Here is a 16,755-nt window from a genome sequence, read left to right on the forward strand (position 1 = left end):
CTGCCAGAGCCCCCAGCCCACTCTGGCCCTTCAGTGTGGCAAGAGTCTGGATATGCCACTGATTTCTTGGGAGTGAGCATTTCCCTGTCTGGCTGCCCCCATCTCCTATAGGGTTTGGACAGAGGGGTGTGTATTTCTATGTCTGTGTGTTTGTATTTATGTCAGGCTCTGATTGCATGTGTCTGTTTGTCCATGGGTGTCAGTGGTGTGTCTCTATCTGTGTCTATTTGTCTCTGTATATGTGTGTACATTTTAAGTATGTGTGTGTGTGTGTGAGTGTGTGTGTGTGTGTATGTCTCTATCTGTGTCTATTTGTCTCTGTATATATGTGTACATTTTAAGTATGTGTGTGTGTGTGTGTGTGTTTGTGTGTGTGTTTGCATGGATGCAGTGCAGGGTGGGAGCTGGGCTTGCAGTTGAACTCTGGAAGGGCCTTGATTTGTGTTAAATACAAGATACAGTTCTCTTAACAAGGGCCAAGGGCTAGGTGGAGATCTGGAGGGACACAACTTCTATGTCATTTCCATACTACCTCTGCTGCCTCTTTGTCATCTTCAAAGTGGACACCTTGCTGGCTTTGTTGGGGTGTTAGATTTGGGGTTTTGGGGGCTGGTGGAAAAGATTTGCAGCCCGATGATGGGATGGAGGGTCATGAACTCCCTCCCATTGCCTTAGTCCAAACTAAGAGCCCCAGCTGGCTGTTTTTAGAGTTGAATGGACATATAGTCACCTGTGAGTCTGGAGAGAGTGTGTTAGGTGAGAAGATTGGGCAGCAAAGGTGCCAGGGAGAGGGTGTGGCATGGAGGGCACGCCTGTCTGCCTGGGCCATGTTCCTAGCATAATGTCATACATCAAGGTGAGCCTTAATAGGGAAAAAAGTCACAAACAGGGGCCCTTTGGCCTTCATGGGGTGAAGTGGCTTGTGGCCTCACCGTAGGCCAGGCCACTTACCTCTAGCCTACTTGCCAGGACTGGAGGTCGGTCGTGGTGCTGTGGACTGGGCTTCAAAGCCCCAGGACATGGCTGAGATGCCTCAGGGAGCAGCCTCGATGGGGCCTCCTACAAATTTGGGGGTGGGTTGGTTTCTGGCTGTGTGGCCTCAATGAAGCCTTGCCTGCTACCCCTATCCCAGCTCTGCACAGGAGTGTTGTTTAAGCTTATGGTTGTGCATGCGTGTTCTCCCCAAGGCCTCTGCCGGGGAGCTGGGAGCAGCTCTCTGGGTTCTGGGGACAGGCCAGATTTATGGCGCTGGGAGAAATATTTAGGCCTGAGACAGTTTGGTTGTGTTAATTATGGAAATCTAAAGATAATCTATATTTAATGCTGAATTTTGTCAAATTTGCTAAAGAATTAGGAGAGCGTGTGCAAACAGTGACACTTCAATGAAGAACAAGGTGCAATTAAACTCTGAAATTTACAGTGGAATAATTGGAGAGCATGACAAATATAGTTATCAGTGGCAACTAATTAGGGGTCTGCTCGAGGTTTCTGGGCTTGATTAATCTTGCCTGGATACTAATAAGTTATGCTAGGCAGCTGATACCATTTGTCCCCTCCTTCTTTTCACTCTCTTCCAGTGCACTTGAGGGGTGAGGATGTGACCTATTTGGTCCATCCCTCTGTACAGCCTGGTCTGAAGGGGAGAATGGGGGCACCACAGCTCCTGTGCTGAGACCCCCCCCTCCCATCCCCAAGTAAGGATGGCATGAACACCTTGAGCTGCCCATGCTCAGCCATCCTGGGGTCTCACTGGTTGGTAAGTTCTCCTTGGTGTTGCACTTGAGGCTCATTGCGATTGGGGAAGAGGAGATTGGAGGCTGAGTTTTTGGGTCTAGTTGAGCTTCAGTGGGTTGGATTTGTCCCCTGGCTCAGTCTGACTCCCATCTCCATGCCTTGTGGGAAAGGGCTCTGAAAGCTCCTGCTCTGACCCAGGGTAAATCCCATGCACACCCTTCCTTGGCCAGACACCCCCCTCTTCCTTCCCTCTCAGGCCTCTGCTAATCTTTGCTGCTGACTGTGGCCAAGTCCTTGCTCCATTGATTAAAACTGAGGCTTGAGTTGGAGTTGCTGCCAGGTCCAGCTGTGTGAAACTAGCCTTCCTCAGACCTGCTGTCCTTGTCATCCTTGAGGAGCCCACACTGAGGGGTCTCTGTGATTAGCCAAGAGGAAGAAGTGACCTCTCAAGAACTCTCCCTTCCACCACCCACCCTTTCCTTAAGTTTTCCTGACTTCCAGGTCTCCCACCTTGGGTCCTCTATGGCAATGGGACACGGACCCCATCCTGAGCAGCCCCCTTACTATCTCCAGCCTTGGCTTAATGTCATCTAGCAAAAGACATGGAGACTCAGATTGCCAGCCTCAGATGAGGTTCTTGCATCTAAAATGGGAAGTTAGATGAACTGCTATTTTCGTGACTGTCTTAGAAACACCAGAACTCTCAAAACATGAGCTTGTGTGAGTGTTTGTGTCATAGGAGGCTGGGATTCCAATGTGGCTGGTCGAGAGGACTGCTAGGAGGGGATGCAGGAGGGGGACAGGGCCTCTAGAATGCCTCCTGTGGTATCTGAGTCAGAGTGGTCCTCCTCTTGGAAGAAGGGGCATTGCTTCCTTGAGGCCTCAGTGTCCCTTCCTGCTAAAAAAAAGAGGAGTTTTGGGGTCAGACACACACTTGGGCTTGTGTCCCAGCTCTGGGGACCCTGGGCTGTTCCTAACCATGTCATCTTGGTTTCCATCTTGTGGAATAGGGATAATTACTTCAGGGCACTTGTCCCCAAGGTCACTAGGACCTCAGTAAAGGGCTGGTAGCTGAGCAGAACCTCATTAAATGGGGCTCCCTCCCCACTCTCTCTTCCCCTCCCTTCCAGAGACCACCCCCCTCACTTTTTCAGGGCACTCGTATACCTTTTAATTTAATTTAATTTTTTACGCCTACAGCACCTGGTCTTCTTAGGTGGTCGCCCATCCAAGTACTAACCAGGCCCGACACTGCTTAGCTTCTGAGATCAGATGAGATTGGCACGTTCAGGGTTGCATGGGCACGTTCAGGGTTGCATGGCTGTAGGCATATCTTTTTAATCAATACGAGGGCCATGACTGCAAGGGGGTTGGCGTGGGAACCAGAGCCCAGACCTTTGCCTTCCTTGCCACCTGCATCAGACTGGGAACCACACAGCTCGAGGCCTGGTGTGCATGGTAAAAACGGGCTTGTGGGGTCTCTAGCCAGATCTTGAGGTGTTGCTGTTATTCACAGTGTGCTGGGAGGAGGTGGCTCTAATAGCCTTCTCACCTCCGCTCTCTCTATAAACAATATGCCTAAAATGCAAAGGAGATCATATCCTGCCCCTGCTCAGAAACCTTCAATGGCTCCTGTTGCCTTCAGGAGAAAGTGCACACTTTCTAGCTTCATGGTCAAAGCTATCTACAATTTGCCCTACTCTGGCTCCTACTTCCTCTTGGGCCTCTTGAAGTCCCTTTGCTCTCAGTCCCCCCACCCTTTCAAACTCCCTCAGCACCTGACGGTCTGAGGCTTTTATTGAAGCAGTTTCCAGTGTCTGAAACGCCTTCTCTTCTCCCATCACCATGTCCACCTTCCAGGAGACCCAGCTTAAGTCTCACCACCTCCCGAAGCCTCCCCCGATGTTCCCAGTCGCATCTGTCGTCCCTCCCCAACTCCTGTTGGAATTCCCTCCTGTTACATAGTTGTCCCTTGTGGCTGTGTCACACTCTCTCACCAGAGGGTGAGAGATGCTGTGGGCGCAAGCGAAATGGACCCCCAGCATTGGCCACACTCCTCCTTGGGCCTGTCTGTAGACTTCAGGGTTGGAGGATTTGGGGCGGGGAGGAGAGTGTTCTCTTCTCTGCAGAGCTAACACCCTTTGAGATTTGGGTGAAAATATAGAGCTAGCTTCTTATGTTTGCAAGTTGACCAGTCATCACTGACATCCTGGGTCCCCAGAGCAAGGCTTCGGTGGCCCATTTTACAGATGGAGAAACATGTCTTGGTCATTGCTTAATCATGCAGAGGCTGGCAAGTCACTGGTACAGACTGCATTGTATAAACTGAGGATTGGAGCAGATTTGCTGAGAGTGACGAGGCCTGGTGGGTAGAAGTTGGGACACAAATCCAGGCCCCTCTGACTTTTAGGTTACCAGTTTTTCCTCCACACCAGTTTTTCTGATGAATCGAGACCCTGGTCTAGTCCATCCCTGTCATTGTCACAGTCTCTAGCTTTGAGGTAACTGAGAATGGTGCCTCAGGCTTCAGACTCCAGCCCTCAACTCCTCAAGTGCTGTGTCTGTGGACAGAGTACTAGCCCCTCTGAGCCACAGCTTTCTACAAAAGGGTCACCAGCTGCTTAGTCCTTTCTTTGCAGGGTTATTGTGGGATGAAATAAGAAGATTGGGTGCAAACACTCCTATCCCCTATGACAGACCCCACCGCAGACTTGGGCTGGGACGTTCCCCCAGGGACCCTTGGTCTGTCACTTGGAGCTGGGAGGGGGAATTCAAACACCCACAGGTCTTGTTCAGCCCTTCTCTAGGGGAAGAAGAGAGATCTGTGGGTCTCCTTTCTCAAGAGCCTCCAACCCTTGCTGCTACTGGAAGTGATCGGGGCTCTGTCGCTATGGCAACGTGGGTAGGCCGCCTGCAGGGCCTTCCTTGCCAGCTCCGTTGACCTCACTTAGGATGATTACCTTTCGGCAAATAAAATAATTGTGTTAATAAAGAGGCTGTTCGCCCCCTCATCCTCTACCCCGCTTGGCCTGTTCCCCATCCCCACTCTGGAGGAAAGAGAGGTTCCCCAACCAGATACCTTGCCTCACTCTTAAATAAGTTGTTGACTGAGATCTGACTGGGTTTTAATTTTTGCCAATTTTAACCATCTCCCACCCTCCCCATCTTGCCTTCTGCCTCCCTGCCCCAATGTCTTTGTCGAAGTTGCATAATTTCAATAATACTGTTCTTCCTGTCTTCCTTCGACATGGCTTTCAACACCCATTGGGACTCTTGAGCTACCATAATAATGAATTCTGTTTCTCGAGGGCCTACTGTGTGTTACACCCTGTACAAGAGCCTTAAAAACTGTCCCCTCTTTAATCCCTATAACAACTGTGCAAATCAAGAGCTTCAATACCATTTTACAGAGGGGAAACTGAGGCTCTGAGAGAGAAAATGGTCATTTTGACAGGGCTACAAACCTGGGGTGGGCCAGCCCAGCCTGGAGAATGGGCTCTCCTAGCAGGGTGTGGTCGTTTGGCCTGGGATATTTAGTTCAGCTCCTGGCTGATACACCTTTGCCATTGCTCAGCACTGGGCTGGGCTTTGAGAGAGGAACAGGGCCTCCAGGTTGAGAGGAGATGGACATAGCCATAGAAAATGGACAGGCGAGATACAGTGTGACCAGTGCTCTTAGACCATGAGAACGATAGAGACCCAGCTCGAGGTGCTGTGGAAGCAGATGCCACCACAGAGGCCCTGAGGGAGAGAATGAGACTGGCAGTTGTGGAGCCTCTGGTTAGTGGCTGACTCTTTGCGGGTGTCACGTGTTACCTCACATGATGCTTGTTACAACCCCATTTTACAGATGAGAATAGTAAGGCTCAGAAAGCTTAGGTGGATTTTTCAAGGTCACACGGCTGGTACAGAGAAAGGATTCAAACCCAGATTTGCCTGGCCTCCCTGCCTGTGCTCAGTGCTTGTTTGACTTCATCACGCTGCCTGCCAGGTCAAGGATAGAGAAAGGAACAGAGAGACAGGGAGGGAGGGAGAAAACCACGAAACAAATACAGTCCCTGTACGCGGGGTGGGGCTTCTTGGATGTCTAATGATGCCTTAGCCACATTTTATTATTTGAGGCTCTTGTTAAAAATGGACTTGCCAAAGAGGGCTTATCAAAATTGGGGCTAATTTGGGAAGTTTCCTTTTTACCAGTGAACATAAAATAATGTAATGTGATTAGGCTATTCGAAAGCTCATTTTAAGCCTCACAAATAATTAGTAAGTCAAGGTTCTGCAGGCGGTACTGTCCTTGTGATAGGTCAAAGCTTTCAAATTATGAGGGACTGTTCTCACGGGATTCTGGGACCTCTCTGTGGCTGGAGGAATAGTGTCATCTGGACATAACATCAGCAGTCTGGATTTGAGACCCTTTGTAAATATGAGTCCCAGGCTAGAGATCCTACCTCATTTTCACCCCCCAGCTCCATGAGAGGCCCTGCCCCAGACAAAGTGGCTGGACATGGATGGCAGGGCCAGGCAGGGGCTGGTGTGCCTGCCAGGTACACTAGGTGGCGCCCTGATATTGCTCAATCATTTGAGCATCTGGTTGTACAGTAGTCAAGAGGGTCGGGTGGGAATGACTTTGAGGAGAAGCCAGCCTCACTGGACTTGACACCTTGGCCTAGGACTAGGCGAGGAGGCACTGGAGGTGGCAGAGGTCAGGCTGGAGGTCAGGAGCACTGTTCCTCCCACTTGCGACTCCTGGTCATCCATGGAGTTCCAAGTAGTGGGGGCTGAAATGGTAGCAGAGGAGGGACAGAGAGACCAAAGGAGCTGTGTTTGAGTGGAGGTACGGGTGTGAGGGCAGAACCGCCCAGCAGTGTGTGGGTGACCCTGAGCCAGCTGAGGGCATGGGGAAGGCTGTCCTCTCATTGACCATTGAAGTCGGGGGTTCTAATCCCAGGGCCCACTTGGAGGTGGGGCTTGTCCATTTACTTGCCTTTGGACCCCTGGGCAGGTAAGAGGCTGGGGAGGGGAGTATGTGGAATGCCTCCAGCTATTAAAGGAAGCCTTGGGAGCTGTCTGTGAGGGAACAGCTTTGCTCTGAGGGCCAGATGTAGGAACAGGACCCAAAAAGCTTTGGATTCTTGTTTTTGTTTAGCTGTGTCCTAGCCATGTGACTGTGAGCAAGTCACCCAGACCCCTGCCTCATTCTCCGTGAAATGGAGATAATTCTCAGAGTAGTTGGGAAGCTCAAACGAGATCGTGCACACAGAGATGCTCGGTATGCCGACATGAGGCGTCTCTCTTGTTCTTTCGGTTTGCAGACGTGGCATCTTGAATCTCTTTCCTGCCTGCAGGCCCAGTAAATTCTATGCTGTTGACTGATTAAGGCCTGGGGGTGGAGGCAGCTAGAGTTGTCAGTGTTCCAAAGGGGGCCTTTGAAACCTCACCCTATGGGGGACCATCATGGAGAGAGCCCCACCCTCATATTTCAGCATTTTCCCTGTTTAGAAAAGCAGGGCCACACCACACACCTGTCCTGCGTCTCACTCCCTGCAGGCCCCTCTCTGTATGTCTGGGGTTCTAAGGGATCTAGAGAGAAAGGGGAACCTTTCTGGAGGTGGCAGAGAAAGGTTCCCCTTTGTCTCTAGATCCCTTAGAACCCCCTTGGGGTAGAAAGAAGTAGAGGAGCAGACCTACTCCAGGCCTCTTTCCCAGCAGGCTGCTTTCCCACCTCCATTATATCTGGTACAGGTGGGGAAACTGAGGCAAGGGGGAACCATTGGGACAAATCGCAAATCCTCGACTGCAGATAGGTGTTGGGGGTGAGTTGGTGAATTGACTTTCTAGCCTCCTTGGGGGATCTGGGGATCTGTGACCCTGAACTTCCAGGGAAGAGGTGTCAAATGGTTGGCTGGAGACACAGGAGTGAGGAGAGAGAAGGGCAGGAATAGTCAGGGGAGGAGTAAGTCAAGGACAGGGGCAGTGGGATCAGACTTACGCAGTCAACAGAGATTCTGCAAATGTTTAGCGAGCACCTTATGTGGGCCAGACACTGTTAGGTACTGGGGACTCAGGGGACCCAACAGACAAGGTCCCCACCCCCGGGGGAAGGTTCATGGAGTCAGGCTGCTTGGGGCTGGACTCCAAGTGGCTTCCCCAAATCGCCTAACATCTCTAAGTCCCTGTTTCATCATCTGTAAAATGGGACAATAATGGGATAATAACTCCTCATGGGACTATTGTGGATGTTAGATGCATGGAAAGTGCTTAGCACTGGGCCTGGCGTTGAATCAATGTGAACTGCTGTGGGTTTTGTCAGTGTTATTATGATCACTAGCTCTGGAGAGTGTGACCTTGAGTAAATTGCTCACCTCCTTGAACCTTGGGTTCCTCATCTAAGAAATGGGTTCATAACGTCTGCCCTGCTCACCTCATAGGACCCTGTTGTGAGGTTTAAACCAATTAAGATAATGCATGGGGAAGGGTCAATTTAAAGTGTGTGTATATGTTTGTGTGTATCGGAGACCCCAGCATCTGTGCTTTATCTATCCTGCAGGTGGCCTGAGCTCAAGTAACTTGTCAGATGCGTGTGTGGTGGCCTGGCAGTTCATGTGAGTGCGTCTATTCCTGGGGCCTTGTGACCGGAACTGAGGCCCTGGCAGAGGTGTGGAATTGAGGGCCAGGCCGAGAACTGCAGCATTTCTCCAAAGGCCTGGGGAAGTCAAGAAATAAATCTCAGAAACGGTGGAGATTAACCCTTCTCCACACCCTAACTCTGGGCTGGGAGCTGGGCAGGGCTGTCTGCCAAGGTCAGAGGGTCCTCTCTCCCCTCTATGAGCATCATCTTCCCTGTGAACCTCTCTCTCCTCCACCACCTTCTCAAAAAAAGAACAACGTAGGGAAAAATAATACAGTGGGGCTCTATCCCAGAGGTTTTTGATGTCTGTACCTCCCTGGTCACCTCCATTAGTGCTCATTAGTGCCTGGGGGCTCCCCAACCACCTTTCCTGCCTAACTAGGTGGCTGAGTGGTAGAGCCAGCCAGAGTTCACCTTGGACAGGGGCTGTAAAAGCAAAGGACTAGGAGGGGAATCTCCCATCGGGGAGAATTAGGATCTCTCCCCCATGAGGAGAGCTAGCTATGGGAGGCAGTGTGGTAGAGTGGGAAGAGCATGGGTGTTGGGGTCAGCCAGCCCAGGTTCCAATCCTCTACTAGCTGGGGGTGTGCCAGGCAAGATGGGATGTAATAGAACCTACTCCGTGGTGTGGATATGCGACTTTCATAGGATAACTATGTGAGGTGCCTCAGACTATGAGTCCAAGCTTCATCAATAGGGTCCGTTAACTGGGATTTGGGCAATTTTGTGGCCTCCCTTCTTCCTGCCCCAATTGCTTAGTTCATTGATAGATTGATTAGGTGAAAGGCATCATGGGAATGAACAAAATGACAGTTAGGGGATAGGGTGTGAGCAGGAAATCCCAGAGTCTGTTTCCTTTCTAAAATAGCTGAGAAGAAAAAGAGCTTTTTTTGGCTGGGGGATTCCAAAAAGGCCTCATGAAAGAGGGAGTGATATTAAACTAGGTTTCTCAGGTGGCTCCAGCTGACTGACAGGTGGAGAAGGGAAGAAAGACCTGATGGAAGGAACGGCATGGGCAAAGGCCTGGAGGTGGGAAGGCTGGGCGCACATCCACGAAACTGCAAATAGGCTGCTTTCCTAGAGCAAAGGGTGAGTGAGATAAAACTGAAAGGGAATTGTCCCAAATTCCTGGATTATTCAAGCAAAAGCAGAATGCACTGGGAAGAGAGTAGGAGGCTGAATTATTTGCACACTTACTAAAATGTTCTTTCAAATCTCTGGATTTGCTCTGTTCCCTCAGAGTGGCCCACCTCCATTTTCCTTCCCCTCTAGAATGACAGGCTCAAAGAATGACAGTGAAAAAAATATGTTCTTATATAAAGAACATTCCATTCCTTTCTTCATCCTCTCCCTCAGCTTCGCATTGTGTTGTAACCCTATTCTCACTTCTCAGAGAAAGAAGGTGGTGTGGGAAGATTGGTGGGGGACAGGTGGTCCCCAAACTGTCCTCAGGTAATAAGGAGGGATGGCCTGTGCTGCAGGTGTCTGGGGCCATGGTTCATCCTTGGGTCCCTCAAGGCAGATACGCATGGGGGAGGATCCTGTTCTCTGCCAGAAATACTTATGTCTAGTCACTTGTATTAAACCAGGCTCACAAGCCTCTTCTTTTTGGACACCGAAGGAAGGAGATGGTGTTTGGGCAGCAGAGATGGAAGAGAGAGAGAGAGGAGGAGAGGGGGTAAGAGGAGAGAGGGGAGGCGGCGGCGGCTAGCTGGCAGAGCAGCTTATTTTATTTTCTTGTTCCGGGAGCAGGCTGGCAGCGCCTGTCCCTAACTGACAGCAGGCAGGAGGCAAGAACGCGGGCTAAGGGAGAAGACAGGGTGGGCCCATTCCCCGCCCTGCTTTGGCTCTCTCTGCCTCTCTTTCCTCCTCTGTCTTAACGAGAAAAACCCCATGTGGCTCCTTGGGCTCCTCTGTGCTTCCTGTGAGCTGCACAGAATGGATGGGGATGATTTTCTTCCTTCCGATTTTAGATTTCTCATGTCCGGTTACTAGTGTGGCTTTGGTCTTCTTTGGGGGACTGGCCCCCCAAAGATGAAGAGCCTACATTTCTTTCTCCCTTCATTCTTCCAGAACCTAGCCAGCCCTTGATGGGCCACCTATCCTCCAGGAGGAATCTTCAAGGCTCCAGAGCCCCTCCTCCCAAACCACACCCTGTTTTTTTTCTTAAATGGACTTAACTCCAAAAAAAATCTAAAAAACTTTAATTTCTAAACATTCACATTCCAATCAGTATTTTCTGGATTTTTACTGCCTTCAGGGGCATTTTTGTTACTGAGGACCTTACAGGTCCTGAGCACGGTGACCTGACTTAGTCCTCCCACAACATTGGGAGCAGGCGGTGATCTCTTTACAAATGAAGGGCCGAGGCACGTGTACAGCATTAACGGCCACATCCAGATTTGAACACGGTCCTTCCCTGCACTGGTGCAGGGCTCTTCCTCTGGGGCAGCATCTCTCCTGCTTGCGTTTCCTGCTTTCACCTGACATCCACTCACGGACACATTTTAAGGATGGCAGAGCCCAGTCTTGTCATTGTAATGGCCACATAGTGTCCTGTCATGCTGATGGCTTGTCACTTTGGTTACTCCCTCACTGTTGTGCATGTGAGGGTGTCTAATTTCTTACTGTAATAAATGCAACTGCTGTAACTATTTTGTTCAAATTGCTTCCATTGTCATCGTCATCTCTAGTACATTCGTGAGTGTGTCCAGGAGTGGCACCTGGGGCTCTGCCTCTCAGCCAGGGTTGGGTGCTGCTCAGTGCTTGGAATCTTGACCCAGAGTATAATCAGGGCAGAGATGGGTGGCCACCACCTCTTGAGAAGGATCTGGATTCATCTCCACCCAGAGGAGGTTACAGCGACCCCTTTGGGAGCCGGCACATTAGTGCAGTGTAAATTCTGTGTGTGCAGGCGATGCTCAGCCCCAACTCACTTCACCGACATACAGCACGCTCATCCTCAGTATTACTAGAGCCACCAGCACGTCAAAAACCAAGGGCTGACTTGATCCAGAGTGTAAATCTGCCTCAAACATTAGCCGAGGAATTTAATATCAGCCAAATGGCCAATGTCATCAATAGCTGGCTTAACACAAAACTGCTAATGTATTTCCCCAAACAGGTAACAAGATTTAGAGACTGAACATGGTTAAATGGCATAACCATAAAGTTCAGTCTTTAGCCATGATATGTCTGTTTAGGGCAAAACATACATTTTATGAATAAAATGGTTAATTTGAAAAAAGGGATCAACTACAGGAAGAGACCCTTATTCCAGTCCCAGTGGAAGGGAGGTTGGCGGTTCAGGTGGTGAATTCAGTTGAAAAGTTAGATGGCCCTCTGGGGGCCTCTTATGAGGTGGCACAAGAGGGAAGCAGAGGGCATCCATCACTGTGGAGGGACAAGGAAGGGACAGATCTTCCCAATCCAGGAGGAGGTGAAGGCACAGAGCAGGAAGGGATGTGCCTGGGGTCAGGATTGGATTCCTGTGGAGTTCTAAGCATCTGAGCCAAGCTGCCTCCTGGTTTTGCAAAGCATGGATATTAATAAGGGTGATTAGTAATCATGACGTGTGAATAATAAGGGGATGGTTAATTGTCCTGGTTATGATGAACAGCAGTCACTGGGAGAGGGTGGGAGAGTTGGGAGCCCCCGGCACACACACACACGCTCACGTGTGAACTATTCTTGGCTGCTGCTTATGAGACCGCAGAGCCAGCAAGCTAGAGGGTTATCAATATTTTTAAAAAATCGAACCTAATAAGGCAGAATTTAAAAATTCATTTATAATTTCCTTTTCTCTAATTACAAAAGGACATGTGTTCCCAGCAGAAAATTTGGAAAATACAGAAATATTAAGGAAGTAAAAACTACTCTAAATATTTTGGTATCTATCCATCTGTTCTATGTGTACATAAATATAGCCATAAGCTATATTTAAAACAAAACATAATTAGAATTATGTTCTGCACGGTATTTGGTAACATTTTTTTTTTTTTTTTACGCCTACAGCACCTGGTCTTCCTTGGTGGTCTCCCATCCTAGTACTAACCAGGCCCAACCCTGCTTAGATTTCAAGATCAGACGGGATCGGGCTTGTTCAGGGTAGCATGACCATAGACTGGTAACTTTTTTTTAACTTACAAATATTTCATATACACTTCTCTATACCATTAAATAGTCTTTGAGACTGATTTTTTTTTTTTTTTTAATGAGGGAAACAATACTTTGGACAAAAGGAAACTCACTAGGAAAGAAGTCCATCCTTTCTCACCTCCTCCTTGGAGAGGTGGAGGATTTTTAGGACCACAGGAGGGCGATACCAAGATGGGCAGGGTTGCCCAGCCGGCCCCTGTGGATTGGGAGGTGTGGCATGGAAGGGGGCAGGGCTGCTTCAGAATCTGAGCTTCATGGAGGAAAGTATCTTCAGAAAACATGTTTTTTCTTTTTCACACTCAGTTGAGATGAGACAACAGCCAGATCCTTCATCGGGCACAACTAGAGCCCAATGCTGAGTTGTTACGTGGTCTTAGAGACATTTCGACAGTTCTGAGCCTCCGTTTTCCCATCTGTATGTAGAGGAAACAGCCCCTCTCTTTTGCCTGCCTCCTGGAGGGCTATCGCCAAGGTCTAAGACACAAGCCCACTTAGAAAGTTGAAGAATATTGACTCTGGGGCTCCCATCAAATAGAAAGAGAGCAAATCTCTAGGTTATGGAGCAGGGACCGCCTGTGTGACCTGAGGGAAGTGCATTTTCTCTTTGAAATTGACTTTCTTCATGTGGAAATTGCGGAACTGCACTTGGCAGTATCTAGTACCCTTTAAACTTTCAGTTTTGAACTTCAACTTCCTCTGACAGGCCAAGTTGGGTCCTGCTACAGACCTTCTGGACATCTGGCCAGTGCCAGGGTGAGGGAGGATCAATAATGCCACTGCTTCGGGGGCCTTGTTCTTGGGAAGGTTACAACTGGAGCCACAGTGCCTCTGTCCCTTGGTTGGGCCATTGTGGAGAGAACATCTGGCTTGATGGCGATGAGGGGTTTTTTCACCCTTCCTAAAAATGGGAGAGAAATCACGTGACAGCGACTGTTGGCCTGATCTCAGGAGCTTTCCCACCAACACAAGAAGCCTTAGCTCCACAGAGCTCTGAGGTCAGCTACTTCTACCTCTGCATTGCTTGGTACCCCCAGCATTCATGGACTGAGTAGGGGCTCACCATAGGACCCCTGGAACTTGCATACTTGTCACGTGTTAGTATTCTTATGTAATTTTCATTTATTCATTAATTCATCCACTCAGTAAATGAGAATGACCCCATGATCTATTTCATTCATAGCATTCCCCCTACCTACAAGCAAGGGGCTTCACTTCCCTGTCCTCAATGTCCTCATCTGTAAAATGGGGCTATTATAATGATACCTATCTCGTAGTGTTGATGGAAGGAACAGAATGAAACAGTAAGTTTAAAGTGTGCTTAAAACAATGCCTGGAATATAGTCGATGCTCAATAACTATCATCTATCATTGTGGTCATCGTCATAACTGCTACTACTGTTATATGTCAGGTGCTGTGAATAAAGAGATGACTAGGATGACTGAGACACACTTCCTGCTCTCAGGGAGTGCAAAGTCAGCTGCAGTAAGCCTTCAAGTCTGGACAGTGTGTGCTTTGGGAATACAAAGAAGGGAGCGCCTCCTTCTGGATGAGTAAGATTTTGAGAGGCAGCTTCTTCCCCCTTCCCCCACCCCCGCAGCTGTAGTTCCTCCAAGATGTGGCCCCGCAAGACCTTGCCCAGTGTGCAGTGGTCCTGAAGTCCTTAAAAAGCCAGACCAGCTCCTCCCCCAGTTGCCCCCTGCTGCGGCAGCACGCTGGCTGTTTGGAGAGGTGACAAAAGATTAAAATTAAAGCTAAATTAAAAAGAAGATTCCCATTTCCTCTCACCACCGCACTTTCCACCTTAATTTTATCGCATCTTCCTTCTCGTTTTATTGACTTTTAGAAGCATTGCCACAAGATTTAGTGTGGAGCAGGAGGGGAGGTAATAAATGTGGTCCTCCTCTCGCCTCCAATTAATATGCTGTCAGGGCTGGGGCAAGTGGAAGAAGGGAGCCCCTTCTGGGCGTGAAGCCCGAGGAGGAGGGAAGCTCCAAGACCACAGGGGTGGGGGAAATACCCCAAGGTAGGGGTAATGGTTGCTTTTGGCTTTTGTCTCCTCCTTGGACCCGTTGCCTGGTGACCCAGAGAGGAGAATCAGTCCAAACTGTGCTAATCAGGCCAGAAAACAGAAATTGGAATGTACCGGCTCCCTGGTCTGGCGTTCCAAACAACTCCAGAACTCTCCCTTCCCCCAAACTCCACCCGCATTTCCTGGAACAACGATCCCCCACCCACCAAACAGATCTTTATTTAATTTTATTTTGTGTCATGCTCTGTTGGTGCAAGGTGGTTTTTCTTCCTCTTTCTACCCTCCCTCCTCTCTTTCTCTATTTTTTTTTGCTGCCCCCACCCCCCAGCCCAATCTCTAATATCATTTTCACCAATACACAGTGACACTATATGTTTGTAATTTTTTTTTGACCCTAATGACTCTGGTTTCCCCTCAGTATTAAAGCGGAACAAGACAGAGGTAAGTGGCAAATAAACGGTGGTTCCTATTTACCCTGCCAATTTCGGTTGATGGTGGAGAGGCTGACTTGAAATTAACTCTGTTGCTGTCGGCTGTGTTGAAATGTCCGCCCGGCACAGAGAGCCCCCGGCAATCTGCGACCCATTACAGCCCCTTTGGGTTATCCACCTGGGTTACACTCGAGCAGTGGGTGAGTGGGTGTGAAGAGCTGGTGGTATTTCTTTCATTTTTTTTTTTAAACAGGCCCCACCCACTTCTTGGTCTTGGCCTTTCATCTCCTTAGGCCAGTGGTTCTACCATTGTGGGCCAGAATCAGCATCACCAGAGAACTTGATAGAAATTAAAATTCTCCAGTTCTCCTAGACCTACTGAATCAGAAACTCTGGGGGTAGGATCCAGCAATCTGTGTTTTTAGAAAACAACTTTATTGAGGTGTAATCCACATACCATAAAATTCACCCATTTTATGCATACTATTCAATGGTTTTTAGTAAATTTATCAAGTTGTGCGACAATCGCCACAGTCCAGTTAGGGAGCATTTCTATCATTCTAGTAAGATCCCTGGTGTTTGCAGTTAATCTTCTTGCCCCCCAGCCCTAGGCAACCACTAATCTACTTTGTCTCTACAGATTTGCCTCTTCTGGATGGTCTTCTGAGTCTGGCTTCTTTTACTCAGCATGTTTTGTTTTAACAGCTTTATTGAGATATAATTTACATACCATATAATTCACCCCTTTAAAGTGTACAGTTCAAATGCTTTTAATATATTCACGGAGTTGTGCTACCATTACTACAATTAATTTTAGTACATTTTTATTACCCCCGAAAGAAACCCTGTACTCCTTACCTGTCACCTACAAATTCCCTTATCCCCCAACCACAGGCAATCACAAGTCTACTCTCTCTAACAGATTTGCCTGTTTTGGACACTTCACATAAATGGAATCATGTAATATGTGGTCTTTGTGGCTGGCTTCTTTCATTATGCATATTTTCGAGGTTGTGGCATATATCAGTAGTTCAGTCCTTTTTATTGGTGAATAGTATTCCATTATATGGATATGCCACATTTTGCGTATTCACCACTCAATGGACTTTTGGGTTGTTTTCACCTTTTGTCTATCAGAATAATGCTTTGACAATTCTGTACAGAATATTCTGTATGCACAAAAATAAGAAATTAGTATTTTAGTCTGATCTTGCTAAATTTGAAAAGACTGCTCTAGGCCTCATCCCCTGTCTCCCTTCTAGATCTTTTCTTTACTCTCCCATCTTCCCACATCAAGTCCTCTCCATCCAGTTCCTTCCTTTTTTCGTCCCTTGCACAAACATTAATGCAGTACTTACTGTGTGCGTGCCACGTTCAGGGTAGGGTGGACGCTGGGCTAACAGGAGAACAAAGTACTGGTGCTTCTCACCCTCCTTCTTGTCTTTCTGAAGAGCAGCAGACTTCAGACTCCCTCCTGCACCCCAGCTCTGTCCATCCAGCCAAACTGGTGGGAATCTGCCCTTTTCATAGCTTCCCAGATAAACCAAGCAGGCCTCCCGGCTCAGTGGCTGTGGAGTCTCACACACCCAGTTTAACTTACGTGTTGGAAAGTGATTGTGAACATCTCCTTAATCTATGGCTGCCTCAGCTTTCTCAGCTGGGAAAGTGGAGGTGGTAATGCTGACTTTCAGGGAGGCCTGCAGCATCACTGGATGGTGCAGGTTCCTTGAGGTGCCCCTAGGTTCCCACTCAGCCCCCCTGCCCCGCCCCCGCC

At 48.7% G+C, this 16,755-nt stretch overlaps 1 pseudogene; it reads right to left on the reverse strand.

Moving 5' to 3' along the window:
* Nucleotides 1-12,367: 12,367 nt before the first annotated feature.
* LOC112473379 lies at nt 12,368-12,486 on the reverse strand (annotated as a pseudogene).
* Nucleotides 12,487-16,755: the final 4,269 nt, after the last annotated feature.

This window comes from Pteropus alecto, unplaced genomic scaffold (genome assembly GCF_000325575.1).
Source record: "Pteropus alecto unplaced genomic scaffold, ASM32557v1 scaffold98, whole genome shotgun sequence".
NCBI lineage: Eukaryota > Metazoa > Chordata > Mammalia > Chiroptera > Pteropodidae > Pteropus > Pteropus alecto.